Source organism: Lates calcarifer, linkage group LG19, assembly GCF_001640805.2.
Source record: "Lates calcarifer isolate ASB-BC8 linkage group LG19, TLL_Latcal_v3, whole genome shotgun sequence".
In the NCBI taxonomy this organism is placed as follows: domain Eukaryota; kingdom Metazoa; phylum Chordata; class Actinopteri; family Centropomidae; genus Lates; species Lates calcarifer.
The window spans coordinates 6,653,816-6,675,118 of NC_066851.1; the positions used below are offsets into that span (position 1 = coordinate 6,653,816).

At 40.3% G+C, this 21,303-nt stretch overlaps 1 protein-coding gene across 1 annotated transcript in view; it reads left to right on the plus strand.

The window, feature by feature from the left end:
- Window positions 1-4,975: 4,975 nt before the first annotated feature.
- The window catches only part of lingo2b (leucine rich repeat and Ig domain containing 2b), a 31,541-nt gene continuing 15,213 nt past the window's right edge, over window positions 4,976-21,303 (plus strand). The window contains exon 1 of the mRNA XM_018697740.2: window positions 4,976-5,427. The gene's annotated coding sequence lies outside the window, so the exon portion shown is untranslated. The remainder of the gene's footprint in view (window positions 5,428-21,303) is intronic.

A 21,303-nucleotide genomic window follows, 5' to 3' on the forward strand; every position in this document is an offset into this window, starting at 1 on the left:
GCTTATTTATAGTCATAATTCACTTCTGTGCAAAAGTTTTAGGCACTTCAGATGTTCAGATATAAGATAATATTTTAAACGTCATACATTGCCATCAGGGAGGTGTCTGATTGGTCCCATATTCACTCTGCAGCATGACAATGACCCTACACATACAGCCAGAGTCGCAAAGAGCTTTCTTCAGAGACAAGAAGAGCAAGGAGTCCTGCAACAGATGGCTTGAGCTCCACAGAGCCCTGACCCCAACATCATGGAGTCAGTCTGGGAATACATGAAGAGAAAGAAGACACTGAGACAGACTAGATCACCGGAACCATTACATTCATTCGTAAGAGGGGCAATCCATCCAATAGCTGTTGAAACATTTTGCTCAGAATCATTAACATCATCCTGTTGCTACACTGGAGGAAAAGTCAGGGGAGCACCAAAGTCTCCAGGAACCATGAATATCATGGCAATCCATGCAACAAAAACTGTTCTGTCATTGTCATAGATCATCAGACCACTATCTCTAGAGCCACACCACAAGCATGCCAGTATAACAATATGTTAGACAAGGAACATTTTGTCTACCAGTAGGTGCTGTTCAAATTGTAGGTAAAAAACAAAAAGTAAAAACCTGTCTACCGGGGGTGAACTGCAGGCCATCGCCTCACCTACACTATACAGCACACAGTTTGTTACTGCATGGCAGTTCAACACAAGCTTAATTAAAATATTGCAGACTTCTATAGACACGTCACTACATGGTGAGCTATGTAGCTCACCAGTGTAGCATTTAACACTGTTTTCTGTGATTTAAATTCCTAGACATTTATCTGAGTAATAATGGGATTGTTTTGGGAAGAAAAGAGGGGGGAAAGCTAATGGGGGGATAAATTCCTCTCATTTAATGTGATTGTTTTGTTTTTCCTTTTTTTTTTTAATTGAATTGTTTCCGTAGTGTTCAATCAATCAACTGAAATGCTTTTTCAGAGCTTGGTGAATTTGATACAAGTTAATGTAATTAACATTATTTTACAACAGAAGAGCTGCGAAGAGGACAATGCGTCAAACCACGAGAGGAAATATTTGATGTTAACATCATGAGTAATGGAAGTGTAATGAATTATGGAACAATAAAAAGTGTAAATGGCTCCAGACATTTTAGGGTCGTGTTCACTTTATTCCTTCCTCAGCATGGTTGCCATAGATGCCAGAACTGTGTCTGTTCCTCTTTGGTCTCTGGTTCTGTCTTCACTGCTTCTATTTTGGTCTCTGTCTCAGTCCAAAGTGTCAGGCAGCGCAGGAGGGGAGTGGTAAGCCAGTCTTTCACCACAGGGAGAGAAACGGAGTGCTAGGTTGTCTAGCCAGAACCCCATAGAGACGTTAGCCCCACAGGTACATGCTAATGAAGACAGTGAAATTAATATTCCTGCCATCCTCCCCACAGCGACACACACACACACACACACACACACACACATACATTTTTATTTCTGCACATCTGAGGACCTTCCATTGTCTACAGTTAGCCCCCATTCCCACACCTGAAAAGTGAAATACAACCTTGTATTTCAGTTATATCACATTATATCTGCTACTTTTTTTGTGAGCTACTTGTTAACCTGCCTTTTTAGTTCAGTTTGTCATTAATCATATTCCCACAATCCCGCAATGCTTTTTCTAAACCACCACAGTTTTTTTTACATGTATGTAAAGAGGCCAATAATATTAAAGGACTAGTTTGACATTTTTGGATATACGCTTTTCTGCTTTCTTGCTGAGAATTAGATGAATGGAGATTGAACCAGCACATTAAGTTCACTAATTAAGCCATTATATCCTGTAAAACCACAACCTGCTGTTTTCGCCTTAAACAATTAAGATGTATGGTGTGAATTAGTGAGTTTTAGAAGTGCTGCTAGAAGGATTTTTTCTAACCTCAGGACAGAGCCAACCTAGCTGCTTTCCCCTGCTCCTCCTGTCTTTATACTAATGTAGGCTAATTGGCAGCTGGCTGTATAGCTTCATATTTAAGCGACAGACATGAAAGTGGTGTTGACCTTCTAATCCGACTCTTGGCAAGAAAATGAAAAAGCATATGAAATGGCGGACTACTCCTTTGACTATAGCATGAACAAGACGAGGTTTGAGTCTCTTTTTCCAAGCCCAACGTGTCCTCTGACTGCATTACACTTGGGTCTATTGAGGATAGTGTCAGAAGATACATTGGTACCTACAGTATCTCTGCCTTCAATAATATTGATTTCTCCCTGTATTATGGATGAATATTGGTACAAACTGGACTGCCATAGACCTGAGTTTGCCTGTGATGTTAGCAGCTCTGATTAGAAAAACAGATACCACAACTTTGTTGTTACTGATACCTTTTTTATTGCTGGTAAGGTACGCTTCATGTTATTTGCGTGAATCTAATGACTTATATGCAACAAAACAGTCATTACCAACTTAACAGACATTAGCTTTTAGCTAACTAGCATTGTACGCTCTGACTGTGTGGGAGCATTCCAGTGCTTTTTCTGTTATTATCCTCCAGTTGTTTTCCTTTCTTTCTTGTCTCTAAGTGTATTACGTAGTAGTTTATTAAAAAGTACATTTATTTAACTCCAAGATAAGCAAATATGTCAAACAAGCTTTTTGCTCAAGTCGAAACGCTTTGAATGTATGCATCTTTGCTTTGATTTCCACTATCCTAGGCAAATTCAAATCTAATTGTACACAGTCATGTCTTTTCATTGACCCTACCTACAAAATGCACCTTGCATTCTGTCTGAGCATACCATTAGGATGTAAAAAAAAAAAAAAAAAAAAAGCCTTAACTCCATAATCTTAACCTAATCCTAAATCTAATCTTCACTCAAAATATTGAAGCCCCTGCACCGATATAAAGCCACGTGTCACACTTGTTCTCACTTTGGCAGATTTTCTTGCACTTTGCTGCCTTTGTGAGAACAGTAGGTCTTCATTAGGATAGGAGCGCAAGAAAACACTCTCACACACATCTCATATCTTCATTACACCACATGTGAGTTGGGGGTCCCCTGTGATTTAGTTACAGGGGACAGTATGTCACTGAAAATTAAAATAAGAGAAAGATAAGGGAAAGTGTGGTGTGTAGGTGTAACATGGATAAAGAGGAAGAATGGATAAAAGCTGCTCTTGGATCAAAAGTCACACAGAGCAGAGTGGAAAAGAAAGAAAGAATGAAAAAAGGAAAGTGAAGGTAGAAAAAAAAAAGGTCCCAGAGGCGTTCCTCTCTTTTTCGCCCCATACTGCGAGCTGTTGTTCAGTGGTAATAGCAGACTGATTAACTTGGAAGACTGGATTCCCACCCTCCCTGTGGCAAGCCAACAAGAATATGAATATGACTTCCTACAAATCTTTCAAAATAAAACATTAAATGGATAAAGTGATTCATTCATTTCACATCATTAACATAATTTCAGACTTGCTTGGACAAAGAAACTGAAATCACTGCAATAAAAACTCATTCATGTTATCCCAAGACACTCTTGATGTAAAGGTGGTTAAAGGTGGTGAAAGGGATGCTGCTCTTTGAATAGAGGCCTTTGACTGATACATGAGCCAGATATCGACCTTTTCTTAAAACCCAAATAGATAAGTGCAGCTCAGAGTCAGCAATGTCCACATCTGATAATGATTCATTTGTTTCAACAGGAATTAACTGGAGAGCTGATCAATACTGGTTGTCTAAGAAAAACCTTTGAGTTGATTTTAAGGTACTTTTTGATCTGATTCCACACTTGAAGGAATGAGTGTTGATCATCACTGCTGAATCTTCTTCCTCTTGTTCATCTCATTATTTGAATTTATGGGTTGACTTAAGGGGTTTATCGTTCTAGGAGATTTTTTAGAGGATACCAGGTTGTGTCTGGGTCGTGGTTGCTCAGAGCATGGATCCATGAGGACCCAGCTGATCTGCACTCGCTTATCTCCTCCTAGTTTTCTCCCATGACCTGAGGCAGTTGGTGTTAACCAAGCAAGGCCATTGGGTTTTTCCCAGTCATCTGCCAGCACCCTCAGTCCTCCTGATGGTCACCTGTTGAACTAAAAGGATTTACCAACAAGGTATCTGTAAACTTACCAACTGCGTCTTCTTGCATCTTGCAACTGAAAATGATGTCATACAAAAAAATGTATTCCTAATTTGGCTGCTATGGTCATGACAGAAGACTGTCAATATGCTGGTCTGGAATCATTTATGCAGATTTCTTTTTATATTATGCTTCTTGCTGCACATTAAAGGTGCTATATGAATTTTTTTTTGCTATTTCTACAGAGCTAACATAAGCATTAACAACTGTTTACTCACCAAAAGCTTCATATATTTTTGCATTTACAAGAGATTAGAATACGTCCTCTGGGCACCGCTACCTCTTCATCTTCCCATGTAGGACTGAGGGCAGACAACGCTATTGTGACTATAGTATCACAATGTGGTATTACGAGATGGGATGGGCCTGGGCTAACTGGTTAGTGTGCTAACTGTAGGGGAAAAGTGATAGAAATAGAAGCAAAACTGCAGTTAACATTGGCATTACTCAGTTCCACAGCTGGAGACAGCTGTTAGCGAGTGAAGGGAATGAAGTTAGACAATGAATGCACAGTGTTTCTTCCAGACTGGTAAGTAAATGCTAACACTGGCTAACGATAGCAAAAACGTACATATAGCACCTTTAAAATGTTGAAATTGAAACACAATCAAAATAAGATCATTCCTAAGCATTTGCATATTAAATAGTAAATAGAACACTAAGTGACACGGCTGATAAAATGTTTTTCTTTTTTATTGGTTTCTCCAGGTGTTTTATAACTGACTGTAATAAATTCAGTAATTTCTTCAAATAATTCTATATTTTCATTCCCTAGCTAGAGTGCATACAAGTCATGTCATACTTAATTATTTTATGGTTTTATCAGTATTTGGGAATTTTATTGTTAATGGATTTCAGGCTTTTACTCTGAAGGCAAAAGCACCTCAGCCTTGCCGTGGTTGCAAGCTGCTCGCTTGACGCATCTCTCTCTCTTCTCTCCTCTCTTGCCTCTATCTCTCTCTACCCCGCCGTCATCCAGCTCGGTGCCGCTGCCTCGTTAAACCTGGAGCCGCCGTCAGGAAGGATTAGCTGCCTGGTTACCAGAGAGAAAATCAGATGACATTTAAAAAAATAAAATAATTGAAAAAAAAAAAGCCGGATTTTTAAGAAGGTAGTTTTTCCATGGAAGACAGAGTGGAAGGAGACCAACTCAGAGAGAGGATTGCATTCACAGTCTGTGCAAGTGTGAGTGTGTGGTAGTCACAGAGTGTGTGTGTGTGTGTGTGTATGAGTGTGCGCGCCTTGGACTCCCACTCAGTGATGTAAAACGTGAAGGTGGATTTTGGCATGTGGAGGAGCAGGTAAAAAGGTAAGACTCATCGAACTTGACTGATCCTGAATAGCTTTAAGTCTCTTATAGTTTGTGGTGGAGGATTTGGATCTCCTGTGGCTTCAATCTGTTGCCAGGATGAATGAAAATCTGTCCCTGCACGACTCACTATTAAGTGCCCGTTAACTCGCAGGGAAAAAAAAGATATTGACACTTGGTTTCATCAGCAGACTATAGGCGTAGTCCCTTTATGGGCACTAGGTGTGAGGATTCTGGGGAGGGTGCATGTAATTGAGTAAGTAAGTAAATAAATAAATAAACAAGAGAAGTGATGAGGTCCCCGTGAGGTCTGTGGTGATGAATGGAGATAAAAGCTTCGCCTCAGTTTGGAGAGTGATGTAGGTGTTGAAAATGTGCTGCATTCACTGTGTGAGTTTGGGTGGATGACGACACTTCTCCTCTAGCATTGCACTGGGATGAAAAGGAGAATCAATTAGGTGATATTATTAAAGAGATTTCAAAATAAGAGAAATTTTGGTTGGTGACCGTGGCTGTAATTTCTTGTCACTGAAGACTGTTGCAGCAAAGAGAGAGATTGCAACCCGCACACCGGGTGACACGATGACACCAGCTCAAGTCCAAAAGGTGGATAAAGCCCTCCCCGAGCTGCACAGCGGGGATGACACATGCACTGTATGAAGTTGGAGGCTGGCGCTCTGCTGTGAGTCAAAGTGGCCCTGCAGCAGAGAAACAGTCCTTTTTTTTCTGTAACCACCCCCCAGAGTGGACCAGGATCCCTAATAGCTTGCGGGCGGTAGGATATAGTGTAGATATATCCTTTCATGCAGATGAGTGCTCGCAAAAAAAACCCCTCACTTTACACACTTCTATCCTGACCTTAAGTATGAGAAATAGGTCTGAATTATAAATGAGTTATGCTCTAGCCAAGGGACTGAGCTACTGTCTCTTGTCTGACTTCCGCGGGCATTAATTGAGTATGGCATGGCTACACAGTAATTGGGTGCAAATTTAATCTGGTTGTTCTTATCTTTTATAATGGAGAGCAAAGTTCAAGGGAAATAGCCAGAGATGCATTTGTAAGCCAAATCTAAAAATAAAGAAGAAAAAGAGACGTTCAAGAACAATAGTTTGGTGAGCTGTGTGCCAGATGAGAATTTATCGCTCTGACCAAATTCTTACATCATAAATTTTGAATATAAAAGTAGGGGCTTTTTTTTCCCTTCCTGTATAAGTTTCCTTGTGACAAATGAATTCAGGTGCAGGTACCTGAGGGTTTCGACAACTGCCGCCCCTGCTGTCTCCAAGCAAGAGGGATGCTAATGGAGGAGAGAGAGAGGGAGGGAGAGAGGATACAGGCGTTACCGCTGCAAGACAGAAGGGGAGAGAGAGCGAGAGAAAGGGAGAGAGTGAGTGAGAGGATGTGTGTCTGAGAGAGAGAGAGAGAGAGAGAGAGTGTGAGGCGTTTCCATGGCAACCTGTTAGGGGTGTGTTTGGTCCCTGGAGACGGTGAGGAACGGAGGGGAGGAGAGGAGAGATGAGAGGCGAGGAGAAAACTATCCCTCGTTAAGGGTGAGAGGGGGATGGGGAAGGAGATAATGGAGGGAAGAGTGGAAGGTGGGATTGCCAACTCCCCCACCACCCCCCATCCCCTTCCACCACCTCACCTCGCCGCCCCTCCCCTCCACCTTCCCCACCTATTGTTTGTTGTTTCCTCCTTTTCCCTTTCCCTTTCTCTCACGCCACCTCCTCTGTTCATTTGGAAGTGACTCGCAGGGCCTCGTCACGCCTGCATTTGCGTCATGTTGGCGCGGGTTTCACGGTCATTACCGAGTGGCGTGGAAGCGCTCACGTGTCTGAACTCGCTCGAGGACATGGAGGTGCAAAAGTTGCTTGTGTTCAGCTTTTGCGCTTCCTTCATGTATCTTTACAGACCATAAAACCAAAATCTTGACCTCCGCAGCCTCGCCTGTCAAAGTATACAAACCCCGCCGCCGGTCACTCCACTCAATGAGCAAACTAATGACTTAATATCCCGCCCACGTAGCTGCACAAAAAACCAGCTGGTTGCTTCTTGGCACTTTTATTTCCCTCAGACAGTGCCAATAATGTGAAAAAGCAATGCCAGTGTTTTGGGTTTTATCTGCTGTTTAGTTCTGTGTTACAATGACTGATTTCTTTTATTGATACAGGTTGGACTTGCATGCTTTGTGGCTGTTGGCAGGCAGCTCACCTCTGGCCACTTCCGCTCAACACACCCACAGCAAACTGTCATTTAGGCATGAGCATAAAAGCTCCTGAGCTGATAACGTAACATATATCATTAATATTTATACTTGCTGTAAAAGGACACATGTTGCAGCAACAAGTGTGACCTAAAGATTTTAGTTTCTTTCTAGTTTCTGAGGTATTTTATGTCTTTTTTCATTAATGAGTTGACAAAAAATACAGATTTGAGCAAGATGTGTGCAGCATCTTGCGTGCCAGTCGTAATAAAGACATCTGACATGAAGAATAATTTCATACATGTGTTGGTGACATAGCAGATAGTTGGTTCATCACCCTCTTCTGTTCATAGAACGTAAGAGAATGAATTTAAGTGCTCATGTTTTTCAAAAGTTGTCTCGTGAATTTAATGTCATGGTATGAGCTTGGGAGCTATATGTTATATGGTGTGGATGCAGATACATAATGGAGGTATGGAAGGATGAAAAATGCAAGGTGTGCTGCAAAACTGACGTGTTGCTGAAGCCAGTAAAGCACTACACTACAAAGCAGTAGTCCACAGTGTTAAAGCAAGTGCCGCAGCTGATGCAAGATCACTGCTGTAATAGTTAATGACCTGCTATTTAGAGAGTAAAATAACGAGTATTCACACAAATTGAAGCTCTGCGTATTGTCTCTTTATCTGCTGTCATGTATTTCTTTTGGTCTCCGACAAACCTATTCTTAGGATATTAGCGCACTGCCCCACAAACATCCATTATAAAGACAGTAAAACAACAGCTGGCTGCTGAACAACACCATTATTAATGCAAGGAGTTGGCAAATTCTCACACACAGCTTTAATTGCTTAATGATTATCTTCTGAGTTTAATTTTTCTGCATATAAGTAAGGAATAAAATTCTGTTCAGCAGTCACTGCTCACTTCCCACATGTTGCACTATATAATGAGCCACCATATGTTATCATGTAATGGTAAGGTAACTGTAAGGAATGTGAGATTAGTAGGACTGAAACAGGCAAGACCACCTATTTTGCGTGAACAAAAGGGACTTTCAGCACACAATAGCTATCATTTTTCACAGGCTTCAACAAACCTTTGTATACAATGCAGTTTTTGTGCTTTGCTTTACAATACACATTCAGATTCAGGAACATTCCCTGGGAGTGTATCATTAATTTCAGTCCTTTCCTGCAGTTTCTGTATTTTGCGTTAACCAGGCCTTCGGGTCACAAGGTCTTAAAGCAGCGAGCGACGACCCTCTTCTCATTTAATTTGACTGGACAGGAGAGAAGAGACAGGAAATGACACAAGGCTCCTGGTTGAACTTTTATTCAACTTAATTTCTGTCCTCAGAGCAGTCTTCCAAAAATATACTGTAAGTTATCTAGAATGTGCAGAGCAGCACCAAAGCAGCAGACAAAAAGCTTCCACTGTCACTGAAAGGGATTTTCTCTTGAACAACACATGCAATCACACCCCAAGACTCAGATTTACAAAGCTTTTGAGCACTTTGTAAGATCTGGCCCCCAGTGGTAAAATTCAAAAAATAGAAATGTGACGTTTTCAAAGAATTTCCCCTTAAAAAGATTAAATCACAGCAAAAAATAAAAGCCATCCAGAATGCTTAGATCTTATGTCTTAAGAAAAACCTGTGAGGTGTAGTACAGAGGAGGACTTCTATGCAGCTTAGGGGGGTTCTTAAGCAAAGGGAGAAATGGCTGCAACAAGTGGAGTCAAGAAAAACGTTCTCCAGATGCTGAATTACAAAGATGGGATAAAGTGCTTCAAATTGCAGGGATGAAACCACTCGTAAGATGGAACTGCTTTTTAGGTAACATCAAGAGCTCTCAGACAGTATTCTGAAAATAGTCAACAAAAGCAGGGTGCATCTCAGGTTTCTGATGCTAGGTGCTCTGGAATGGAAAAAAAGGTCTCAATGGCTGAGAGACGGCTCTGTATCAAAAAACACATTTCTCAAAAACGTGAATATTTGTTTACATATTTGCATTCAATGTAACTGTTATGTAAAGGCAAATAAAGGGATTCACAGATGTCTAAATTAAGATGAAAGATAAACAGGACCAAGGACGTATGTACAATACACACAACTCACATCACAGAGCAGCAGGAATAGAAACATGCATCATCTTGGGATAAGAAGGATGAAAGTCAGTGTAGCAGTCACTATGCTGACTCTATTTATCTGTGTGCCCCTTATTCTGAATACAGATTTGGCCAAAGTAACAGGACAGTGACGGCTCTCTCCAGATGTAACCCCGCAACACATTAGCAATGCAGCGAGCTACGGAGCGCTCGTTGTTATTGGAGACGAATTTTTAGTTTGACAGGGAAGACAAGGCTAGTCTGTGGGGCCCTTTGCTGGAGTGTGATTAGCATTGCAGATGCAGGTTTCTGTAGGCGTCAGTTTCAACAAACTCAAGGTTCCCCTGTCTCCACTGCATGATTAAAATGTAACAGTGGTGCGTGGGAAATTCACAAGAGCAGAATTATGCTCCGACACTCAAAAGAGGCTATTTTTTGCTCAGGTATGTTGCACCTCCTTCCTTGTGCACGCTCCCCTCGCTCTTTCTCTCGCACAAAAAAAATAACATGAGGGCTCGACCCACATGGGAAGGGAGCCAAAATCGACTCAAAGCTGCCAACAGCCATTATTTACTGCAGATATTTGATATCAAAAATTAATGTGTGAATGTGAAAGAGGACATTGCTGGAAATGAGAGTCACGTGAATTTCTTGGAGAATCAAAGGAAATCGTTTTGGCAGCATGGAGGCAACTCACCAGAAATCTTTAAAATAATCAAAACCATTGACACAGTCATTATAATAATCATCATAGTCCATGATCATAATCATAAAGATCTTCACAATAATCATAACAATAACAACATCTTCATGCTTATGTAATCCAGCTGAAGCGTTACATTAAAATCAATGCAGGTTAAGGTCCTCCCACAGATGACCAGTGTAGTATTGATCAATTTAAATATAAATGTGTGTATTCACTTTAATATGTGGTAAAATGTGTTGTTAAGAGCACAGTGTGCATACTATTCTGCACAGTCTTGACCCGCTGCAGTTACACATCGCATTAATAACTAATAAGGTTATTTGTTGCCTTATTGTGAGTCAGTGAATACCCTGTGCATCTCAGTTTTGTTTCTCGCTGCACAGTACATAAACTGAAAACACCTTTGAGGTGCTAAAAGTCAAAATGTTTATAAGTGCCTGTCATTCCTGCTGCTATATATAAACTCGCTCAGCTCGCAGCAATGTCAAGAGCACACAATAGCACACATCTTTCCCATTCAGAAATGAGGAAAACGAAGCAACAGGCAGGTCTCTGGAGGGGACGCTCCTGTAGGAGATGCCAGTGAAATGGGGAAAAAGGCTTTCAGCACTATGGAGCTCTCAGGTTAGTGTGGGCTTCCCTTCCTCTGGCATTATCACATACCCGGAGGAAGGCTGACATTAGTTGTTCCTCAGAAGCCTATTTCTAGATTATTTAAAAGCACACTCTATGAAAGGAGCTGGGTGCCCTTTCTTTAAGCATAGCATTCATTAATATAGTAGTATAATAGTTAAAGAAGGATTTTTTTTCCCTCTTTGAATAAAATGTTCTGAGCCTCTGGCAGCCAGTGTTAGCTAACACAGAGTTTTAGCATGCTCTATGTTTCTCCTGGGGTGGCTGAAAACATGAATATCCAAAAATGTCACCTTTTCAGAGCCTATAAAAACAACCTTATTAATTTGAACTACTATAATTTGACTATACTCATTATCTCAACTTTATTATCAGTTAATTAAACATAAGCTATAGATAGTTTCGGCTCATTCTAAGCTGGCGGAAACACGATTTTAAGTTTAAGGTGATGATATGTGAATGAAAACATAACTATGAATATTATGTTTCATTTCTGGCCCCCACCCTACACACTGGATGTGATTTCTGTCTCAAGCCTAGTAGTAGTAGAAGTAAATGACATTTTGTTTGTGGCACTCACAACACTGAAAAATGACATTTGAATCTTTTAATAGAAAGGTGTTTTTCTAGAAACAATGCCTCCGTTATTCTGGATAATCTACAGACTTCTATGACGCTTCTCATTATGAAAACTATTTTCTAACAAGCAAATGGGATCAGCACCATGAAGATTGTTGACAGCACGTTCTTCCACCAAAGAATCAGAAAAGTAACATTACTTTTTTTGGATCCTAGTCAAGAGGCGCAAATGTGCTAATATTTTATACCAAAAAATCTCAACTTTTTATTTCTTTTTATTCGATTTGGACTTTGTGATAGTAGTGTTTGGCTGGGTTTGGCAGCAGCAGACAGATTTAAATGGGAAAAGACTTGAGAGGTGAGGTATTAAATATGACATAAGCCAAGAGCCAGATTTGATATCAGAATGTCAGAGTACCTGCCGGTCCTCCCAACCTAACCCTCATCTCTTTCCGTTTTGGTATTTATTTCAACAGTGAGGCCCACAACCCTGCATCTCCAGGAGATCTGCTTGCATCTGGCCCATATTCTATCATTAGCTCCCCCCACCTCTCTCCTGCTACCTCCCTCCATCTCTGTGACTGCAAATTTACTTTGGTCACACATACAGTAAAAATGATAGAAACGCAGAAGAGCAAAATGGATTACACATTGTGCAGGTGATAGAAATGAAAGCCCTGAGGGGCTTATGAAACTAAAACAAAAGGAGACAGAAACGAGAAAGGAAAGGTTATAAAGGACCTTACTGAATTGGATGACAGCAGAAATGGTGCCAAAAGTCAACAAGGAGGCATTTTGGAATGTCATTCAAAGTGCACAAACGGCACAGCGTAACATAAAGCAAACCTGATATGGAAAATGAAAGCGTGGCGGTAGGATGAGTGGGAGTGAGATCAACATGAGATGTTTTGACTTAAAGGCAAAATTTAAACACAAATGAGGTCTTTAACCACCCTGGATTCTGAATTTCACCAATTTTTCAGTGCAACCTTGAAATGAATGCAAGTGTACAATAACTGCAAGGCTAATATTGATTGTTTTTGCTCTCATGTTTTTCTCCATCATGCATTTGGCGTGGTGGATTCTGTTGTGTTTGGTGCTGCAATGAAGATAAATTAAACATCACTAGCTATATACTTAAGGATTTTATTTTCCTGTAAAATAAGAAGCGTCTACACTGAAGTTACTATCATGCAATATTAAATTTTTATTAGCTAGCAAAATAAAATTCTAGTACAAACAGGTACTATACATGTTTGGCTTCCTCACCCAACCAGGGTGTAATAAATGACACTGGGTGATAGACAAACACAAATCAAACTGATTTCCTGACATCATATGCACAGTAATAAAAACAACTGCTGATTGCCTGTCATGTATGATAGAGTCGAGACGAGACCGCCTGCTGTTGCACATTTCAGGACAAATATTGTTCCAATTCAAAATGGTCAATATGGATTTTTTCACCTTCGTGACAGGATGCAGGATGGTGGTAATAGCACAAATAACAACAGTGAGTACAGGTACAAGCAGGCTGTTTATTCAGGTAGGGAACAGAGCCGAGCGCTCCCAGGGAACACCTGCCATACTGTAGTAACGACCCTGTCAATACGATTGGCCCAGTGAGCTGTAGTCTTAATGCACTCACCCCCCTCATCATTATAAAGCACTTCAAAGAACACAAAGGCCATTAAACCCACAGTGTAGCACCAGGCCTGTGTGTCTCCAGTTGTGGTGCCTGTGGCCTCTCAGCTGTCCTGTTGTGTGGATGCCAGCGCTCTGGCTGATCCCTCTGTCTGAGAGCACACTCCTTGCCGTGGGGGCTGTGCGGCTGGTTGACGGCCAAAGCCACAGCTTCATTGGCTTTTTAGGATGACAGTATCAGCTCCGCATGCCCCCCCCCAAAAAAGCTGTGTCCTTCTGTGCTGCTGCCACACTGAGCATCTGAAATGACGGTAGCATGCAGAGCTGCCTCTCATTCAGGACAATTACAATTTGGATTTTTTCCCCTTGTTTTCAGCTTTCATTCAGCCGTACAGTGCATGTCTTGTGTATATACTGACTTGTGACTTGATAGAGGCTCAGACCAGGTATGAAATGCATACAAAATTCTTCTCAAAGTTGTTTGTGTTATATACTAAGTGAGCTGCTCAGATATACTATGATTCTTAGTGTCTGACTGAGTTACTGTATCTTCACCACATACACAAAGGACTCCAGGCGAGCACCTGCAACAAATTGTCCTCAGCATCTGGCATTGTTTTGATCCCCTGTGGGAATGAGTAAGTGACCTAAGACTTGATTTAACTTGAGAAGTTTTACATAATTATGTAAGTAGATTGTCAGTGACTTTCTTCATTGAGACAAAGTCACACGAGAGGAGTCTTTTCTGTGGTGTTTCCGTGTGTCTCACACTTTGTGTGACCCGCAATATTTTCTACAGTTCCATGCAGAGAGGATTGTAACTCTGAAACTTTTTTGTTGGAGGAAAAAAAGTGTTCATACAGATGTGGGTTGTTTGCCTGAATACATCAAAGATGCTGGAGACAGCCACAGATGACTTTTCATCAATACTCACTTTATCTGACTGTGCAGAAAACTTTACTGTGTAAGACAGGCGGAGAGGAGGATGACAAAAGAGCAGCAGAAGTAATTTCATTCAAATTCCATTCACCTCCATTGTATTGTGGTGGCAGAAATCTCAGCAGCAGACATCTCAAAACCCCAGCAAATAAAACTGAAAATATAGCCAGGCCATGGCTAGAAATTACAAGCGTTTTTTGACAGGGAAATGTGGGTGAACGTGACCTGTTAAAGACTAACTTAACACCAGGCTGAAAGTAAGGATGCATCAGTGACGTAGGGTGTTACACAATGGATCACATTGTGTATCATTTGTATTGTTATTACAGATATTGTTGGCAGACCACTGCACTCTCACATGCTTTCTCAAACCTGTAGAATATGACACCCCCACTGATGTCGTCACGCTTCGCACTTGAAAACCTGATATTTTTTTGGTTCCAGCTGGAACCGACTTTTTGGGTTCCAAACCAATTTGTCTTTCATCAAAATGCTCCTAGTTGCACAAACCGAAAAATAACCCATTCCATATTGCTGGAAAAGAGTTACGTGTGTGTTAACACTTGTAGCCACACCCATAGTGACACACCTGGAGTACACTTGTACACTGCTGCAGCTAGGTAAGATTTTCACTGTTAAGTTACTCTTTCAAGTAAAAATGTTGTATAGGTGAAATAAAAATGAGAACTAAAACTGTGGTAGAGAGGGGAATTTATTTTAATCATCTGAACTGCAAAAGACTTTATAAACACATAGTAATAACTGTGAAGTTCTATGATGCTGTCATGGAAATATCAAGATTAAAACTAAATATATATCTAAAAGGGAACTAAATCAAAGCATGTCTCATCTCACCCAAAGTGAAACTGACAGAACTGAAACTGACACTGACACATAAAATGAAAATCAAATCATTAACAAAAGACAATATCCTATTTCAGGGCAAAGTTTATATCCGTAAACAACACAACCTTACAGCAAACACTAAGAACCTGGGCTTTGCCACATTGAGATTTAGCCTGATAAAATGTCTGGGTTGATACAGTGCATAAATACCTTGATGAGCGCAGCATTAATGCAAGGTCTGCGATTTTGACTAATTTTATGTTTATTGCACCTTTGCCGGAAATAAAAGCATTTACCATAATGCTGTAAGATTCTTGCAAGCCAGCTGGCAAACGTAAGTGGAATAAATGAAAGTGTGTTACCATATAATTGTGCAAGAGTGTTTGGTGAAAGACAGCGACTGCAGAACAAATATTTCGGAGCATTCCGAATGTCACACATTGGAGTGGGTGAGTGAACAGAGAGCTGCTGTCGGGACAGTGACAATCTGACGAGAGGACATCCTGGCTGTGTTGCATTTCCCTAATCTTGCGAAATGTGAAAGCATTCCTTCTCACTGTGTTTGTCAGCTGCTTTGGGGATTAATTAGCATAGCAGTGTTGGAAATGGATCCACTGCAGAAGAAGACGGTGTTACTTGTGTCAGGCTGGGAAATATCACTTGGTTATAATACACAGACCTTTCTAGTATTTTTACTTCTCTTAATTCTAGTAAGGAAAAGTGAAATCCAGTGTCAGGTGTAAAGGTGTAATTGTCATGCCAGATTCAGGTGCAAATAGTATGCACAGTGAAGAGAGACACTGAATATATCTGATGTACAGTTTGACACGTTTTAATGACAGCATTATAAACCCCTTACCTGTCTCAGGCTCAGCCCCAAGTATGGGGTGAAACCAGGGTGTTAGCAGTTCATTATTTTACAGATTACAGGTGTTCATTGAATTTACCGCTGATACAGATACAGGTCCTTCTTCCCTTTCCCCTTGATATATCTCTTGGCTTTGACTTTTTTTTTTGAATAAACAAGGCTGTGTTTTACAGTTTGGATTGGTTTGAGATAATTTAGAGATGTTGGCACAGCTAAGAGCTTCTTCCTTTCAGTTCTGGTTGGTTTATTAACACCTGTGAGCATCTTCATGATGCAAGCACCAGATTTCTGTTCAAAATGACACATTTATTAGTCAGTGGGGGAAGGAAAGGACTTTGATGATGAAGTTTCATGATGAAAATTTGATGTCTACTTTATGAATGCATGTATAAAGACGATGCATCAGATTATGCTATTACCAAAAAAAAAAAAAAAAAAGTTACATTCACCAGCTCTTGTCTTCTGAATTCCGTGAAGCACATGCATGCCTCATTTCCTGTGAAACCCTCAATCAAAAACTGAGTTTGAACCTTCAGTGTTTTAACAGTAAATACCAAAAACATTTAAAGTTTCTAAAATGCTGATGCCAACAACCTCATAAACTGAGAAACTTACTTTGGATTTTGTGGGTAACAGCCCCTTCTCTTCTCTATTTGCAGACATGTTTTGCTCAGTAACTCACCATGGGATTCATTAGAGGCAGAATGACTGAGGGAGTATTTTACTTAAGTAGAATTCTGCTACTTCACTTAAATTCTCCTCAAGTTAGAGCTCTCACAAGAGAATTGCACTAAATTTCACCCTCAGACATTCACAATACTGTTAAGTGCATTACGGAATTTCTTTTCAACAATACTCTTGCTGCAAAGAGAAATTCTGCATTCCCAATACTAAACACACCAAACAGGACATGGCGTTTTGAGATGCAAAATTGTGAAGGAGATTAATTAGGCAATCTGTTGCTGAAAAGTAAGAATACTATTTCTGCAAGCAGCTAAGTGGTTGTAATGTTTCCGGTCATTTATTAGTTTAAATGGATCGTTAAAAGGAGAGAGAACCAGCTGGGTGCACTCAGGTTGCCAAGACATGTGCTAAGTGCACTCAGTGTTTGTGTGTGGACAGGACCTGAATCACCAAGCTTAGGCGTACTTGGATGATAATTTGTGAAGCCACTCATCTCTCCACAATCAATATCTACTCATATGTTATTTACACGGTTTCCACACCCAAAAAGTTGTTTAGATGTCTGTTTTCCAAAAAAATCCTGGTAAAGATGGAGACAAATCAATGTTCATTTCTGTTGTGCAGCTTTCCAATATAAGTGCTCTTTACTTCACTCTTGTGCTCATCAGGATACTGCACAAAAAGAAATATGTAAGAAGAATCACTTGTCATGCTCAAGAAAATTGTCATCTATAAAATATTAAAGTATTTTTTATGTTTATTATATAAAGATATAGCCTTCAGTTTTTCTAAGTGCTGTATATTTGACATTTTTATCCAGTTGTTAAGCACCTAATCAAACTAATTCAGTCTGATAAATACTAACAACTAAGTAATAACTGCCTGAATTGAAGGTGCACATGGCCCACAAAAAAAACATGGTGTTGGAGGGAAAAGGCTCACCAAGAATTCCTCTGCACAGTACACTCATACAGTGATCTAACACAGGCCATAGGAAATGAAGCTGGATTACAAATGCGTTAATGTCCAGATTTGAAATAATACCAGACTAAGGTAGTGTCCATTGCTTTGAAATGTCTCTGGTAGCTGGAGCAGCTGCCACTATTTATTCTGCTCCTCTGTGTTTCATTGATAGAAAATAGATGAGGTGCTAATGGATGTGTGCCACCAGTAGTTCTCCATCCTGTGTAAGACACAGGCTTTTCTGCAGAGGCCCCTTTGTCCTCAGCTCTCTCTGTATTGATTTCCTGGCAAATGCTTAGTTTCCTTGAATGGTACAATTTGTAAGATTCATAATGTTGGGACGGCTTAGCTACTGCATATATACAGAGTCTGCTGAGGGATAAAAATGCAGGGTTTCACATTGCAAAAAAAAAAAAAAAAAAAGGAGTTGAGCTAAATGATTTTCTGTGCTCCTCTCTCACTGAAATGGTCTTTAAAGCTTCCTAGCTTCCCCCTGGAGATTTGCTTTTTAGGATACCAGTTGTTTAGGTGACCATATGAGGGAAATACTCTTTAAACATGTAATACTTCTACTTAAACTACCCCTCCTTTGAGCAGAGACCGTATGAAGTCTAGTCACTGTGCAGCAGTAGAAATTCTCCTCCTTACTCTGTGACAAAGCTTTCAAGTGGATATCAGACTGTGCATAATGTTTTAGAATATTTATGCGTGCATGTGAATGCGAGTTAGCCTGGGATTTCCGTGTATTTAGCAAACATTTAACTAGTCCAAACCAGCTCCATTCCCAAAAGGGTTCACATTTTGCAGAGTCTCCCGTTGTGTTTGCAGGCAGCCAATTACGGGGCAGGTGTAAAAGGCAGGTAATATCCGGTGGAGGCAGCCAGTAAGCTCACACTCACACTAATTTGATGCAGGTACATTAAGTCAGTGGATCCTCATTCTGGCATAAACAAATCACAGGAGAAGAGCTTCTGTTTCAGTCACAGTGAGCCTCAGGCTTCTGTCACAACTATAGTTAGAAATCCACAAACAGTATACTGCAGTCAGTGCTTTTATTGCACAAACACTTCCACCTAAAGAAGAGATACAGCAGGGACATTAATTATTGATCTTAACTACTTACCAGGACAAACTGCAACAGTGCTGGTAGGAGGAATGTCAAAAATAAGAACAGACTGAGGAACCTGAGCTTATGAGAAAACAGCTCTTATTTGAAGTAGAGCTCAGATTATTGACAGAAAATAAGTAAACAAGGATTTTAATAATTGATTATTCATTTAACTCATTTATGAAGCAAAAATATACAGAACATTTACATTTACCAATTCCAGCTTCTTACATGTGGGAATTTGCTGCTAATCTCTGTTTTATTTCATTCTATCTAAATTCAAGGTAGATTGGCCAAACAATTTCACATGGATGTCACACTGGGCTCAGGAATTTTTTATTTTTTATTTTTTCCTATTATTTTTGGGGCTTTTATGCCTTTATTTAAAAAGACAGTGAAGAGAAGACAGGGAATGGGAGAGAGAGTAGGGGAATGACATGCAGTAAAGGAATTTTGATTCTCTATTTTAATGACCAAATGTTAGAGGTATGTACAAAATGATGAATATTGTACAATCGTCCAAGTGCTTACTGCAAGTCAGAGTGGCTAACGCTACTGCAACGTCAAGTGATTTGAAACTGCTACATTAGCAGCCAGGGTTCATGGGTATTGTAGTATTTGGACCTGTCACCATGCCAAAACAACAGACAAGCCATGATATCTCAGAAACAACTATTAAGATGATTAAATACTGGTGGCTGTAACATAAACCCATAGGATTGTGACATTATCTGGGAGAGTTATATGTTTTGATGTTAAGCGACATTGAGGAGATAGTTTAAAGAAAAAATTGAAATGGGATTACAAAACGAGACACACATTTCCGAAACCGGCAGCTCCTCCCATGATAAAAATGTGTGCTCTCTGTAAGACATCATGTAAATCTTTGTAAAAATATGGCAAACAGAAGCTTCCAGCGAACAGGCAACTAATGTCACACATATCTAAGTAATTAGACAGATTTGAGAGAACAAGGAGTTTTTAGCTTGTGGGAGTGAAACGTGTTGTGTAAAACTACAGTGGGATTAACCTGTGATGTTTGCCCTCAGGGACTCCTCCCCATCACCTGTCACTTCCAAGTTCCCATCAAGTACAGTGCACATAGAGATCAAGAAGCCAACCAACATCTGTAAATACATTTGTTACGGGCCGTAACAACATTACTGAATGTGAGTGAGTGAGTTTGACACAGGGCTCCTCTCAAAGAAAGGGCCACAAGATTAGTTAATGCACGACCAGGCAATTTTGTTATTAATCAAACTACAGTCTATACAACCAAATGAAACAGTTTAAGTTGGAGCTGGGGTTGTTTGGGCCCCAGTGGAGTGCAGGGCCCGAGGAGAGCTGCAAGCTTTGCCCTGCTGAGAATACACAAGTGAAGTAGTTTAGAGGGTTGGAGAATGCTGAAAAACCCCAGAGTGAAGAGTGCTTTGCCTTAAACTTAGATTTCCACACAGATACTGTTAGTCATTTTGAATTTGAATTTAAAACGCTGTGTAACTGACAAAAAGTGAACCTTGATATGTGGCTGATTTATTGTGTGAACCTGCCCGACTGCTGATGCTCATGTTGTCGATTAACTCCCACTAAATGTCCCGTCTCGCTAACATTGTCCATGCTGAGCGCGGTGCCAGACTCTGTCAGAAGGGGTTGACGACGATGACGTTTTCCCTTTCACTCCAATGTCACCTTGGCCGTCACACTGACTTGAATTCCTTTGGAGCTGGAGTGAATTCTCACGAGTGACAGTGGAGATTGCTAATCCGTCAGAATGATTTGGTGACAGGCGAAAGTGCTAATCCTCCCATGTTATTCAGTGCCAGTGAGGGCTGCCTAATCCCTCGCTGAGGGTCTGATGTAAAAAGAGATGACGCTAACTAAACGGCTCTCTAGGAAAATGATAGGAGGGTCTGAGAGCAAGTCCACGCTCCCAGTACACACTGATATTAACAGAGCCAATATTTACTGCTCCTCTCGTAAATATCTTCTTGATTCCGAGCCAAAAAGTTTTTTTAATGTGCTGACTGACAGCAGAGTCGAAAGACATTTTGCATCTTAGATGGATAGAAATGATGACTCTTGGAATCAATGGGCTTCAGAGTGATTTAAAAACCTTTTGGAGACATTTCTCAAACTTATTTTTGGATGGAATTTTTATTTTTCCAGTGAAGAAACTGACTCAATTTTCAAATATATCAGGGGTGAATGAGCAGAATATTCAGTCATCATTAATAAGTGATTACCACAGCTCTGATTAAAAAACTTAAGTAGACTTGTCAAAATGGATTTTTTCATCCTACTCTCACAAAATGTTTACTCCATATTTTCTCATTTAAAAAGTGGAGTGACTGAGGGAAGTCTTAAATGCAAGTGATGCTGTTGCAGCTTATTTCTCTCACCCCCCTTCCTAAATGATAAACTGATTTGAAGCCAGTGAGAACATGTTGCGGCTTTGGCACAAACCGTCCGCGAGTTCAAACATCTGTCTGAAAAAGTATCTGTTCCGGAGATCAACCCAGCATTCAGGCTTCCATCAGATTCTTGTTATTAATAATTGCTAACAGGCAAAATTACTTCCTAGAAATGTGGAGCTGAA